General features: G+C 39.8%; 1 long non-coding RNA gene across 1 annotated transcript in view; it reads left to right on the top strand.

Annotated features, from left to right (window-relative positions):
* The window catches only part of LOC146703565 (uncharacterized), a 25892-nt gene extending 12795 nt beyond the window's left edge, over window positions 1-13097 (top strand). The window contains exons 4-5 of the long non-coding RNA XR_014922034.1: window positions 12203-12332; window positions 12964-13097. This is a non-coding gene — a long non-coding RNA (uncharacterized LOC146703565). The remainder of the gene's footprint in view (window positions 1-12202; window positions 12333-12963) is intronic.

The following is a 13097-nucleotide window of genomic DNA, read 5'->3' as shown; positions in this document are numbered from 1 at the left end:
TTACTGATTATCAAAATACATTTGCAGGAGGCCTCTGGCCTACACTAGCAGTTTAATATATTAACTGATGGGTGCATATGAGAAACAGCCCTCCACTGTGAAGTAACTCTAACTGATAACATTTGGGCAACCAGGTGAGTTCATCTGGGTGGTGAGTTGAGATGGTGAGTTAGGCAAGATTAAGATTCCCAGCACTTGGGAAACTGTCTGGCACGCAGAGGAATATCACGACTGGAGCTGTAAGTGTGGGTGACTGAGCCGGTCCTCGGATACACAGAGGAAAGATGAGCTGAAGCACGCTAGGCAGGAGCAACTGGAAACCAGGCATCACTCATCGCCTGACCAATGGCATCCCTGCTGAAGCATGGTGGTGGGAACATCATGCTGTGGGGATGTTTTTTGTCAGGAGGAACCGGGAGACTAGTCAGGGTCAGGGAAAAGATGCAGCAATCTACAGTGACATTCTTGATGACAACCTGCTCCAGAGCACTCTGGACCTCGGACTGGGGCTACGGTTCATCTTCCAACAGGAAAACAACCTTATGCACAGCCAACATAATAAGGAAGTGGCTTTGGGATCACTCTGTGAATGTCCTTGAGTGGCTCAGTCAAAACCTAGACTTGAACCTGATTAAACATTTCAGGAGAGATGTGAAAATGGATGTGCACCAACACTCCGCATCCAACCTGATGGCTCTTTGGAGGTTTCGCAAAGAAAAATGAGAAAAACTGCCCAAGGCATACCAAGCTTGTAGCATCACACTCAAAACACTTGTAAAGACTGTAATTGCAGCCAAAGGTGGTTCAGCAAAGCACAGAGCAAAGGCTGTTTCAAACAAACTTCTTTTTCACTTTGTCATTGTGGGCTATTGTGTAGAATTTTGAGGTGAAAAATGAATTGAATCCGTTTTGGAATAAGGCTGCAACGTGACAAAATGTGAAACACTGTGAATTCTTTCTGGATACACTCTACTCTCATAGCAAGAGATAAAAAGAAAATAGGAGTAAAAGCCAGCGGTACCTGGGCAGAGACCGCAGCACTGAAACTATGAAAATATCCTAATTTTACTGAAACTAATTTGCTAACAAGCTTGTGAGGTTATAATTTCAGGCGTGTTTTGCAAGTCCAAAGACACCAAATACTGACATACTGACATTTGGAAGGTAATATTATGAAGGTCACTATCTAGGGTCAGCACAATTACCATTGAACACACATTACTGATACTGATGGAAACAACAACAACCTTTATTTATTTACACCATTTTAGATTTATGTGTATTATTTTAAACATTCCTGGGTGAGCATGAACACCTGCGCTAGATTTGTTGTAGCACTAGGGGAAAAGTAACCTAAAGATCAGGAGGCTCATTCTCTAGGGGCTATGATGTATGCAAGTTTTGGAAGTTTTGTGCAAGTCTGTGTAGGAAATTTTGTAATATTTCTGAATGGACCACTCGGATAGTAATCTGCACCGTTTGTGGAGATATTTCAGTCTAGACTGAGTCACACTGACCTGACACCAATTATGTGGCTAAATCTGACCTGTAGCCATTTAATTCTCCATATAATTTGGAGTAGGTCACTGTTTACTGGGTAGTTATTTTTAACGAGACCACTGGATATTAAAAGAGTCGCTGGGATATTTACCTACCTGTCCTCTCCTCTCTGCTCAGTAGTCCATCCTTATATGGCGCTAGGTCGCTTTAGATTAAAGCTTTATATTTAAAGTTAGCATCTCTCTCTCAGTTCTCATTCTTGACCCTTCTACAGTTTATCAGTATTTTAAAATGATGTGATGGAAACACATGATTCCTCTTATTCTCCTTCAATGTAAATTATTAACATTTAAAATAGAGGAGTGAGCATGCATTATTTAGTAAAGTCCTTCATGCTACCCTTTTGAACAGGCTGGCCTTCTTGTTTAACGATATCTGGATTCTTTCCAGCATAACCTACTTTTCATTTTTTTCATAATTCAGTAAAATAAGGAACACCAGGTTGTGCAAGCTTACAGCGATCAGACGGTTGTGCTTAGAGTTTAACCCAACGACGTCTGGGGAAACAGATAACATTCTTCTTCTACAACAAATACTTGTTCTCACTTTCCACAGCAAACAAACCTTAGTCTTGTGAACTGAGCAGCATGTTTGAGGAGAGGATCTCTCCCGTTGTCTGAAATTAGATTTACAGCCTGCATATTTGCATTTCACTTAGAGCGCCCTGTTTGTTAAATCCTGATTAGGCCTAATGTCATTTCAACCGCAGAGTGATAATGTGATGATAACCATGGACACTAGTGTTGTCTTAAGTAATCAGAGCCAGGATTTAAAAAAATCCAAAGGGCACAAGGCTTTTGTCTCAAGCAGCTGCAAAATGAAGACTCAGTATAAAGGGAATATTTTAGTTTTTTGCATTTAATTATCGTCATATCGTTATTGTTAGTCACAATGTTACAGTTTATGGCTATACAGTCCTACGTAGTTCTCATTTGTCAGTAGTAAAAGTTTGTCCACATAAACTTCTCAGCTAGTCAGTAGTTTTAGTTATCATACCATTAAGTCAAGAAAAAATAAATTAAGATATATATAGAGAGAGATTTTAACACATACTTAAAGTTATGTATTCAGTTCCCCTCAGTTTGATTGTTAGCGGTATGGCCTTGGCCTTAAGTGACCACTTTTATACCAGAGGGAAAGGCTAACAAGTAACACTAGCAAGCTTGTTTAGTAAGCTTGTTTAAAAAAATGCATCTATAAAGAGTTTCAAAGCGCAGACACGTGTATATGCTAATTAGTAGTAAGTAAACAAATAAAATATTAGAATTTAACATGAAAACTGAGGTCGAGATTTCTCAGACAGTGTGTTACACAGCAAGTCATAATTTAAGTCAGATAATTCTATAAAGATGCTCAAAAATGCATTAACAGTGCAAACACAGTGGACAAATTCAGTTCATTGACTAGCGGGACTGAGGCCCTGCAAGACCAGCACTTCAGAAACAGGTGAGCTCACTGCAGCTGCATGTACTTGTTCTACTGTCTATTGTTGGGACTCCTGTCAGTCAAAGCAACTGTAGAAGCCATTTATGTGAGGTCCATGTATCTCAAAGAGCTTGGTTTGTAAGCACACATTGCACTGCTTCTTGGTTGTGGAGTGAATCATTTTGTTTGTGTTGTTCTCCATGATTAAAAGTAGTTGCACTCACATTCTTATCCGGTGGTGATGGGCATGAAGGTAGGGTGAGCTCACGGGTGAAACTTGATGTTGTAGTAGGATTTGATGCTGTTTTTGTTTGCTTAACACTTCTTTCTTCCATTGAGCTTTTGTACTGATAGTGTATTAAGGTGATTGAAGAAAGGGGAACAAATAATTAAGAAGTGAGTTTAATTATTTTTGTGTATAGCCTGCCACAGCATTGTTGGTCACTGGTTAGCTGTTTCAGCAACTGTGCCCTAAACTCCAGCGTCCAGATGGATTAATTTCAAGTTATAAAATTCACTCTTCAGGATTACAAAGGAAAAAACTATCTACAGAGGTCAAAACACTTTTTTTGTACCAGAATGTAAACACATTTCTTTATAACCCAGTTTTGCGTGTGATTCTATAGGGATTTACTTACTTTTGGAGACATGAAATGCTCTGGAGGTTGCCAAATGATCTTACAACAGATGTAGGATGTAGACACTAGCTCTCTGGAAAGCTTCACCTCAACTAATTTGCTTGCTAGTTCCTTGTTAGCTTGTTAGCCAATAGCTTGTTAGCCATTAACTTTGCATTCACACATTTTCTCCAAGTCACTGATTTACTGATGGTCTTAAGAACTAGAGACTGGAACCCAATAGGTAATGATATGATAGTTTATAGAATTTGTCTAAGATACAGTTTTTAGCATGTGTCTATGGGTGAAGTGCTGTAAATCTCGGTATGCATTATCAAGACTTTACCAGTAAATAACCTGTCCTCATGAGATGTTTTGTCACTCATTTGCTGACCTTGTGCACACTCCTCTTTTTTTTTCTTTCTTTCTTTTTTTTTTTACATAACATTAGATTAGAGGGTTGTCCTCTCATATTATATAAGCACTCAGGGTCATGTTATATCTAAGCCAGTGAATTCCTTTTATGTATAATAGTAGCCCTCTGGGAACATGTAAATCCATGAATACAAGGCCTGGTGGCTTTTGTGGCAGCTGGTATAAAGAACACTCACTTGTTCGTCTGGATTTGATTTGCAAAATACTCAGGTTTTTTTTCTTCTTTATATCATTTCTATTTTCTTCATACAACAGATGGGGGCTGCTTGTTGTCTTGTTTTTAATGTCATATTTCAATGTCTAAATTAGTTATGTCACAGTTTGGTGAACAGCTTTATGTACTGTATTTAAGCAGGTATTTTGGTGTTTTGACACCTCGCTTGTATACAGTGTATAATGCCAGCAATATTTAATGCTGTTTTTCCATCGGAGATACTAGTAATGATTGTAGGTAATCCTGTAGCCCAGGGAATTCAAACTCATTTTACATCATGGGCCACATACAGCCCACTTTGATGTGGGCCGGGCAAGCGAAGGTCAATAGTTTCTTCCCTTTTGGCTTCTAGAGGCTCGATTACAAAATGAATCTTGTTTTTTATTCCAGTTATCTGACCTATAGTACGCAGGTGTGGCACTCCTAATACTGTTTCCTAACTGGCTGATTTGATGTCTTGAACTCCAGAGAATAATGATGGATGTTTGTGGCTGCTAATAATTGTTCATTTTAATTGCCGGTTACAGTTAGGGAATAATGCATGTCTCTCAAGTTTAGTCAGTTACATGATAAACACACAGAAAATGAAACAACAACCAACCAAAACAAATAAACTAACCGAATTCAGGCCCTCTGTGAGACCAGAGCGCACCAGAGATTGTAATTCATTTTGTTCTTCACTGGAGCAAATTTCCAGCAATTTCAGGATTAATCAAATTCTGTTGACAAAAATAGAGTCAACTCGAGGCTTATGGGGCCCGTTGGCGGTTTCCATTTTGCACAGCTGGTAATCTAGCTCTGCCAAAGACAGATTATACACAATAAACTTGTCTTTTAAGATTGTCACTGTGTCAGATTAGAGTCATGGGTTATACCCATTTCTGAGCCAAAATACATAAGAGACTATATTTTGGAGCAAACAAAGCTTGCCGTCTTTTCAGATCGTGTTACACAAAAGAGATCCTGGGATCAAGTTCACAGCATATGTTTTTTAGATGTGTAATTATAACTAAGACAGTTGGTCTCTCTCCCAGCAGCATCAACCCACAAACTGTGGGTTTGACTTAAAGTTTGTTATTTCCTCAGATAAAAATGCCAAAATTTCTGCATCGTGATTGCTGTAAAACGTCTCTTTTCTGCTGTGCAGTTAAGAAAAGACTGTTTGTCTCATTCTTGATGTGATAAATGCAAATTTTCCAGTTTGAAACACACATAAAGTCCTTATATGGAGGAAGAAGAGGTGAAGGTGGTATAAATCACTGTTTTTTTGCACTTGCTTAGTGTTTGGTGGTGACTAAACCTAACATTTTTGGGGTTATATGTCACACTTTCACAGTGTATCAGTACAATAAAGCACTTAAGATGGCCTTACCCAACCATGATAAGTCAGGAGTGAGACCAGGATTTGAGTCGCTGTAATTATTAGAGATTAGACACCTATTATGCTTGTTTTCACCTTCTTATTTTTATCGCCGGACTTGATGACTCATAGTTAACTTAATCCTCCATGTGAAAAAGTGTTTGCCCCCTTCCTGATTTCCTTTTTTTCCCCATGTTTGTCACACTTTTCAGAGCACTCTGAAATCTGTATAAGAAAAATTACCAGTACCGGGACGGTACGAGGGTTGCAGTTCGTCTGAAAAGCTGCAGTTGCACTTTGGCATCTTTTATACATCACCAGGCGCGCTGTCTGTCCCGTCTGTGAGCGCAGAACAACAACTCACAAAGCCGCAGCTCGGGGATGACGTCACACATGACTTCTGTAGGAAAACCTGGACATTTTCAATCTCGAAAATCCCCACGGACACCTCGGACAGAATGTGAAAAGTGGACATGTCCGGGGAAAAGAGGACAGTTGGTCAGCCTAAGGCGCACCGGATTATAAGGCGCATTAAGCAAAACAAAACAGTCTGATAAGTCAAACTTTACTTAACTCATTCTTCTTGCTTCCTCCACTTCCATACCATTGATTCATTTATTTTGAATTCTCTCGCAGCTGCTCTATTCCCATGTTGCTGCAGTATATTAATAACTAACCTCGTATTGTGGATGGATTATCTCAGTTGTTCTGTTGACTGAAGTTTGGTCCGTTTACAGCATCCTGTCATGCGGTTCCATCAGGAACCCTGCGTTAACTTCTATCAAGTGGAAAAAGTTAGCATTCATCCTCCAGCTTCACTGTGTTTATGTTATGCTAACATAGGTGTGTTGCTAGCGATCACGTAGCACATCATTATATACCAGCTAGCCCAACTTCAGTAACCCTACAAAAGTCACTGCTGTTTAGTTTTCTGTCTTCATTTATGTTGGAAGCGATGGCAGAGCTGTACGTTTTATTTTATTCAGAAATCTCTCCGTCAGAACATGGTATATCATGTTTAGGTGGAAACTAGCGAGCTAACTTCCTGCTAACTTCTAACTCAGTTAAATTAAATAAATTCTGTTTTCATGGATGCCTGGAAGTTAAACTTAGTTGTTACACCTGGTAAAGAAGCAACGCTGATCATTTTATCAAAGATGAAAGAATTTAGACAGATTTTAACTCTCAGTGATGTCGCAGTGTTCGTTTTGGGACCTGAAGCAGACTCCGCGAGGCTCATGACTATGGTAGCCGTAATGCTCCGACAATCCATCAAGTCGTACTAAAATATTTTTTGACAGATTTTTGAGGGCTGTGTACCACATAAAATTGGTTCGAGGTCAGAACCGGTAAGAACCATAATTCATACATAAGGCGTGCTAGATTATAAGGCGCACTGATAATTAAAGGACTTTAAGTGCGCCTTATAGCCCAAAAAATACGGTAGATTAAGCCGGTGTGATGTGATGCTTCTGGTCCTTGTATAGCATCAGGCTCACTGGAAACAGTATTTGTCTTTCATTTTCCTATGTTTGCAGATGTTTACTGGATCAGACTCAAAGCATTTTTAGAAATAGATGAAAGAGACAAAAAGATCTAACACACCTGTCTTATTCTGATCAATTCATGTGCTGACTGATGTTTAGATGCCATGAGGCAACAGTGTGCTGGAGGTGAGATAAGATTAAACACCTCATAGAGGAGCGTTTTATCCCATTTGGAATGAAAGCTGGTTTGTTATGATTGTGAGGATCACAGAGAAATCAGCTGAGTAGAGCTCCACAGAGGGTTTAACTAGCACTTGGACTGACCCCGTGGCTGTGATTAGCAGCCTTTTGGACAGTGTCCATTAGTTCAGTTTTATCTTTAGACCCACGCTATTAGTGATCTGGATAGCACCGTCTAGACAAATTAATGTGTGGCCGAAGGGAAGTAGACCAATGGGTTGCCTGCACTGATGATGTAATTTGTGGTTAATTTGCTGCTTAATCCTCACATTTACTACTAAGGGTGTATGACCAGAATTTACTCTACAGAAACTAAAGATGAATGAGAGAAAAAAAAAATCATAATAAATGAGTGATTACAAACTCTGTGGTACAAAAATGTTATTTCAAAAAATTTATTTAGATGGCAGGTGGAAAATATCTGTTTCAGTAGAAACTGAGAGTGCATTTAGTCCATAAGACATACAAAATAGTGTCAGAACTTCCTTTAAGATGTCCATGAGTATGGAAAGGGTATGGATCATATATCGTGGCGATCGTGGCTTAAGAGTTGGGAGTTCGCCTTGTAATCAGAAGGTTGCTGGTTCGAGCCCTGGCTTGGTCGTTGTGTCCTTGGGCAAGACACTTCACCCGTTGCCTACTGGTGGTGGTCAGAGGGCCTGGTGGCGCCAGTGTCCGGCAGCCTCGCCTCTGTCAGTGCGCCCCAGGGTGGTTGTGGCTACAATGTAGCTTGCCATCACCAGTGTGTGAATGTGTGTGTGAATGGGTGGATGACTGGTTGTGTAAAGCGCTTTGGGGTCCTTAGGGACTAGAAAAGTGCTATACAAATACAGGCCATTTACCATTATGGTCTTCAGAATTACCACATATTGACTGATTGGTCAACCTCAAGGGAGAAAGTGTTACACAGTGCTCTCTACTACCTTTGTCACCACACCAAATGAGGGAATATCTTTTAGAATATAGCCTTTGATCTTTCCAGTTTCCAGTTTTGAGGAGCACTGGAAACTTTTCTGCTTGCATATTATGGCCAACATCTTACTAAGAAACCATACATTAGTCTTCACCTTGCTTTTATAAAGCTGGGCTGAGGCATACAGGAGAACCAAATGTTGCATTCGACTAGCTGATGGATTCACACACTTGACTGTGATTGGTAAAGTTGTGTCTAAATAGAATACTGGCCAAACGCATTCTACTAGAACAAATGAAACACGACTTCTTAGATTTGTCTGGTTTCCAGGCTGCTGAACATCCTGAAAAATCTCAGACAAAGCAAACATTAATTACAGAGGATCTCGTGTCAGGTTTACCATGAACTTGAAATGTTTTGGTATCATTACAGGCGCGGTGACAGCTGCAGACACTGTTGTTCATTGTTTGCAGGATATAGAGGGGAAAATATTATGCAGTCAAGGTGATTTCATGTTCAATGACACAAGGTTGGATAGTGTATGTAGACAATTAAAAACTAATTAAAGAGAAGAGGGAAGGAGGGGGCACTGAATGGTGACCTTGTGTAGCAGTAGTATTTTGACATCTTATCCTCATCTCAGGCACAGAGCTCCAGCTTCTGTCTGCGAGGGGCAGCCAAAAAGAAAGTTGGCTTAGCTTGTTTCTTATGAGCTGAGGTCCTGCAGTAAGGCCCAGTAAGATAAATAAGGATTATTCTGAAACTATGAGTCATGCAAAGCTACTGTAGTGTAGTTATCAGGCTTGAAATGAGTATAATTGGTCCAGTTTAAATCGTCAGGCATTTGCTGCATGAAATGTGACAATTGCAGTGTTTTAGGAAGATAAGAGAACAATTTAATGAACTTTGACAAAAGAAGTTCATGCTATTTGTTCCATATAATCTGTGTCCTGTTATAGATGTTTTTGATCTGTCATAGCTTGTGTAATTTCCATACTGCAAAATATTAAAGATTTTTCTCTGTCCTATATTAATTTAGGACATCAGATAGACCTTGATGAGGCCATCGCTGTAATGTGTTATGGACGATAGTGTAAATGATCCCATACATACTCAGTTACCAGTGAGGTGGTTTTACTCAGAAAAGGCTTCTCCTGCACTCACGGGCCCTTGCTGCTGTCCGCGCGCGCGTGCGCGCGTGTGTGTGTGTGTGTGTGTGTGTGTGTGTGTGTGTGTGTGTGTGTGTGTGTGTGTGTGTGTGTGTGTGTGTGTGTGTGAGAGTAACCTTGACAGAGTAAGCTAAGCTTCACTGAGTGCCTGCAAGCACTGGGCTATCTTTAGCTTTTTGTTGAGGCTTTTACCACTGGCCTCCTCTTCCCACTCTTCATCCTCCTCCTCCACTCCCTTCAGCCCACTCACTGTTGGCTGCACATGCAAAACATGCACACTAATACATGCTTGCACACAACCAACAGACCCACGCACTCACGCTAACATGCATATGCACGCGGCCAAACTGTTACTGGGCAGATTAGAGGAAGCAACCTACTTCTGGGTTGAAAACATGAAACTGATGTTTGTTTTTAGTGCACACTGGAAGGCTCAGTTTTGTTTCCAGAGCAGCACTGATTTCTGCCTGAAGGCAAGTTATAAGCCGCAGGGCTCTCAGGATTCACAGTTGTGTTCCTGCTGGTACAAAATCTATTAAATTCAGTCAGAAGTTCACTCAGAGACTGTAAACTATTAATAAATGAGTTTTGTGCTTGCAACAATTATCAGTTTCTTACAGCATATTGCATATTATGCCCATGAGTGCTGAATTGCTTCTGATAGTTAATGCAAATTTCACATTTCATTTGCTGCACATAGAATTTGAAGCAGATCTTGTAGATCAATAATTTTTATTGCAAAAGTATCTCCTTGTGGGGGGAAAAAGATAACAGAGTCAAATTTCTCTATGCAAAGTTCACAAATAGGTTGATCGATCACTAAGCGTTAATAATGCTAATTTCTGTCATATTAAGGCTGAAGAACAGGCAATTAAGCATCAGCTTCGGGAGATGGGGATAAACTAATCCAATCAGAGATGATTGCACTTTGAGACCAGTCCCTTAAGCTTTGGGGTTTGTAATAATGCATATTTGCTTTCTCATGGTATATTTCATAAACTGAAAGTTGTATATCACTGTCCAATAACAGTAACATAACAGTAACGTGTCCCTATAATAGATACAAATACACAAATGTGTCGTTTTTATCTCATGGACCCCTCTTTTAAGTGAGTTCTCAATATTTTGGGGTGTTTAAAAAGATTAGTGAAGCTTTTTTGGCCAAAAGCAGGCTCTATAGAAGTCTATGAGAGAACAACCCTTCAAACCCTTTGGTTTCTTTGAACTGGTCTGAGTCTTAATGAATAAAACATGATATTCATTTTTTAAATTATGGTTCCCATCAGAATGAAAAAGGACAATAAATCAGGGTAAGCTTTAAGATGGGCCTACTTTGCTACCATATCAGCCTTTAGTGTCCCCTGGTTTCTCAGTCACATCTGCCCCTCATTCATCACATCCGATTTCAAAACAATGACAGCAATGACAAAAACGCTTAGGATCAAGATTTCACAACTGGACTTTACTGACTAGTGTGTGATGTAACTGCACCTGTTCATCTTTTATTTACAGTGTATGGGTGGCCACTTCCATCTGGCATATCACTTTTATCCCCTCTCTGGAGGGCACAGTGGACTTTGAAGGTGGTAACTGTGAAAGGTTAAACATCAGAATGGGGATGAACTAGCCTGCTGTGACACATGTGCTCATCCTTCATGTCCTGTTAGGGGGGTGGCTCATTTCGACTAATGTTTGAAACAAGCATGGGTGCCAAGGATATTTTATCTTATCCCTCATCATTTGCTGGAAAAAACTTTAAAAAGTGCATTTTAGATGATTTTTCAAGGTTGTCTGTTGAGAATGGCCACAGATAAAAAGTAAGTATGTCATATAAAAGGCTTAATTTTTACTTAACTTTTTATAGCAGGCTCTTCTTTGAAAAGTATTAGTTATATACTCACATATCTATATTATTGCTAATATATATTGTAATATATCTATATCACTAAAGCACTTCTGGATGGATGCAAACTGCATTTCGTTGCCCTGTACCTGTGCATGTGCAATGACAATAAAGTTGAATTCTATTCTATTCTATTCTATTATATGAGGGCTTATGTTGAATACTTACCTGATTCTGAGCATGTCAGGTAGCAGGCTCTATTTTTCCAGGAGTTAACCACATGATTACATGCAACGAACCCCATGACCTTACATTTAACACATTCAGCATTCAGGATATAAGCATAACTTTTCCTACATGCAAGGTCTTTTCCTAAACCTAACCAAGCAATTTTCAGTGCATCAACCTAATCCGCATGTAAAAATGAAAAGAAAAACAAATCAGCAAATCAAGCAAAGCAAAGTTTAAAGCCCAAAGCTCCAAACAGGTTTCTTGCCTGACAAATGATCCTTCTACTATAGATTGTGTAGATGTGCAGTAATGTTGTGTCAAAGTACAGTTGGCAAAGGACACAGACTGACAGAACAGCAGTATTGGATGCCCTTGGAGGCGTATTTCCATAAAATATAAAAAAAGACAATGTGTAGGATGACTTTTTTGACCTTTTTTCTAAGTATATATAAAATGAACTTAAATATTCATACCTTTCTGTGTTAGTATCATCAGAACACGTGCTTGTCATCAGCTGAACAAATACGCCTCTCTTTCAGGTCGTAAAAAACTACCTCGGAGCTACTCATGCATTTTTCAAGTCCATTTAATGCTGTTAGTGTGGGATTGGCTAATAATAGTCACTGTACACTGCAGAAAGCAAGTTATTTGTGTCCGTGTGCACCTGTTATTGTATCCTTCCCTCCTCTCTCTCTTTCTGCATTGCAGAGTCTGTAACATATGCACTGTGTGTCATCTTGGGCCTGTGCACAGACCACCGGGCAACACATCGGGTAATGTGATACTCTGTTGTCCTGCTTCACCTTCTGAGCTGTTGTCCCATGACGCACACTGAGCAGTAAGCTTTTACACTGCAGCTGACACCAATGAGAAAGTATTGCTTTTGCCCTTTATGTCTTCTTCTGGGAAGAGAATACTAGATTTTTTATTTTTACAAGCCATCAATTTTTTCTGTTCTCTTGGTGAAATAACTACATTTATTCTCTCATTCTTAACAAACATGAAGATACCAAGTGTATTCTTCTGCAGATTTCCTGCTGTGGAGTCCCAGCATGTGTGCTTTAAAACACAGCTGGTGAATAATGAATGGAGTTGCAAATTGTGGCTTCTACTGCCTTAACATAACTGCTATATTCAAGTAAAGGCAAGTGGCATGCTGTAGTCCCAAATCCTCTGCATTTCCCTAAAATTGGAGTGTGCCCTTGACAGAATGACAGGGTATTTAGCCACATTCAGCTGGAGCCCAAGGCTTCCCCCCCCTCCTTACTGTTGCGCTCTCAAAGTTTCCATTCAGGTTTAATAAGTTGCTAATGAAAGAGAGCCAGCGGAAGCTGTTTAAGTCAATCTCCTCCACACAGTTACAGATCATTGGATGCTCCATTTAGGGTGATTTAGATGTGTGCCATGGGACATATTCCAAAAAGCATTCACACAATGCCTTTCCATTTCCTTCTCCTTTTCTATTATAGTGATGGAAGCGGGGGTGTCTCAGGCAACAGACAAAGGGAAGCACAATGGTTATGTCCCCTTCCCCTCCTTGGGAAAATGGCATGATGGTTTCAAGAGTGCACCATACTCTCACTGGAAAATAAAGAAAAAAAGC

This window comes from Copadichromis virginalis, linkage group LG8, assembly GCF_057382275.1.
Source record: "Copadichromis virginalis isolate Kocher_CV1m ecotype Utaka linkage group LG8, C_Virginalis_male_GT1.1, whole genome shotgun sequence".
In the NCBI taxonomy this organism is placed as follows: domain Eukaryota; kingdom Metazoa; phylum Chordata; class Actinopteri; order Cichliformes; family Cichlidae; genus Copadichromis; species Copadichromis virginalis.
The sequence above is the reverse complement of the archived record's forward strand: the minus strand, read 5'-3'. Positions and strand labels throughout refer to the sequence as shown.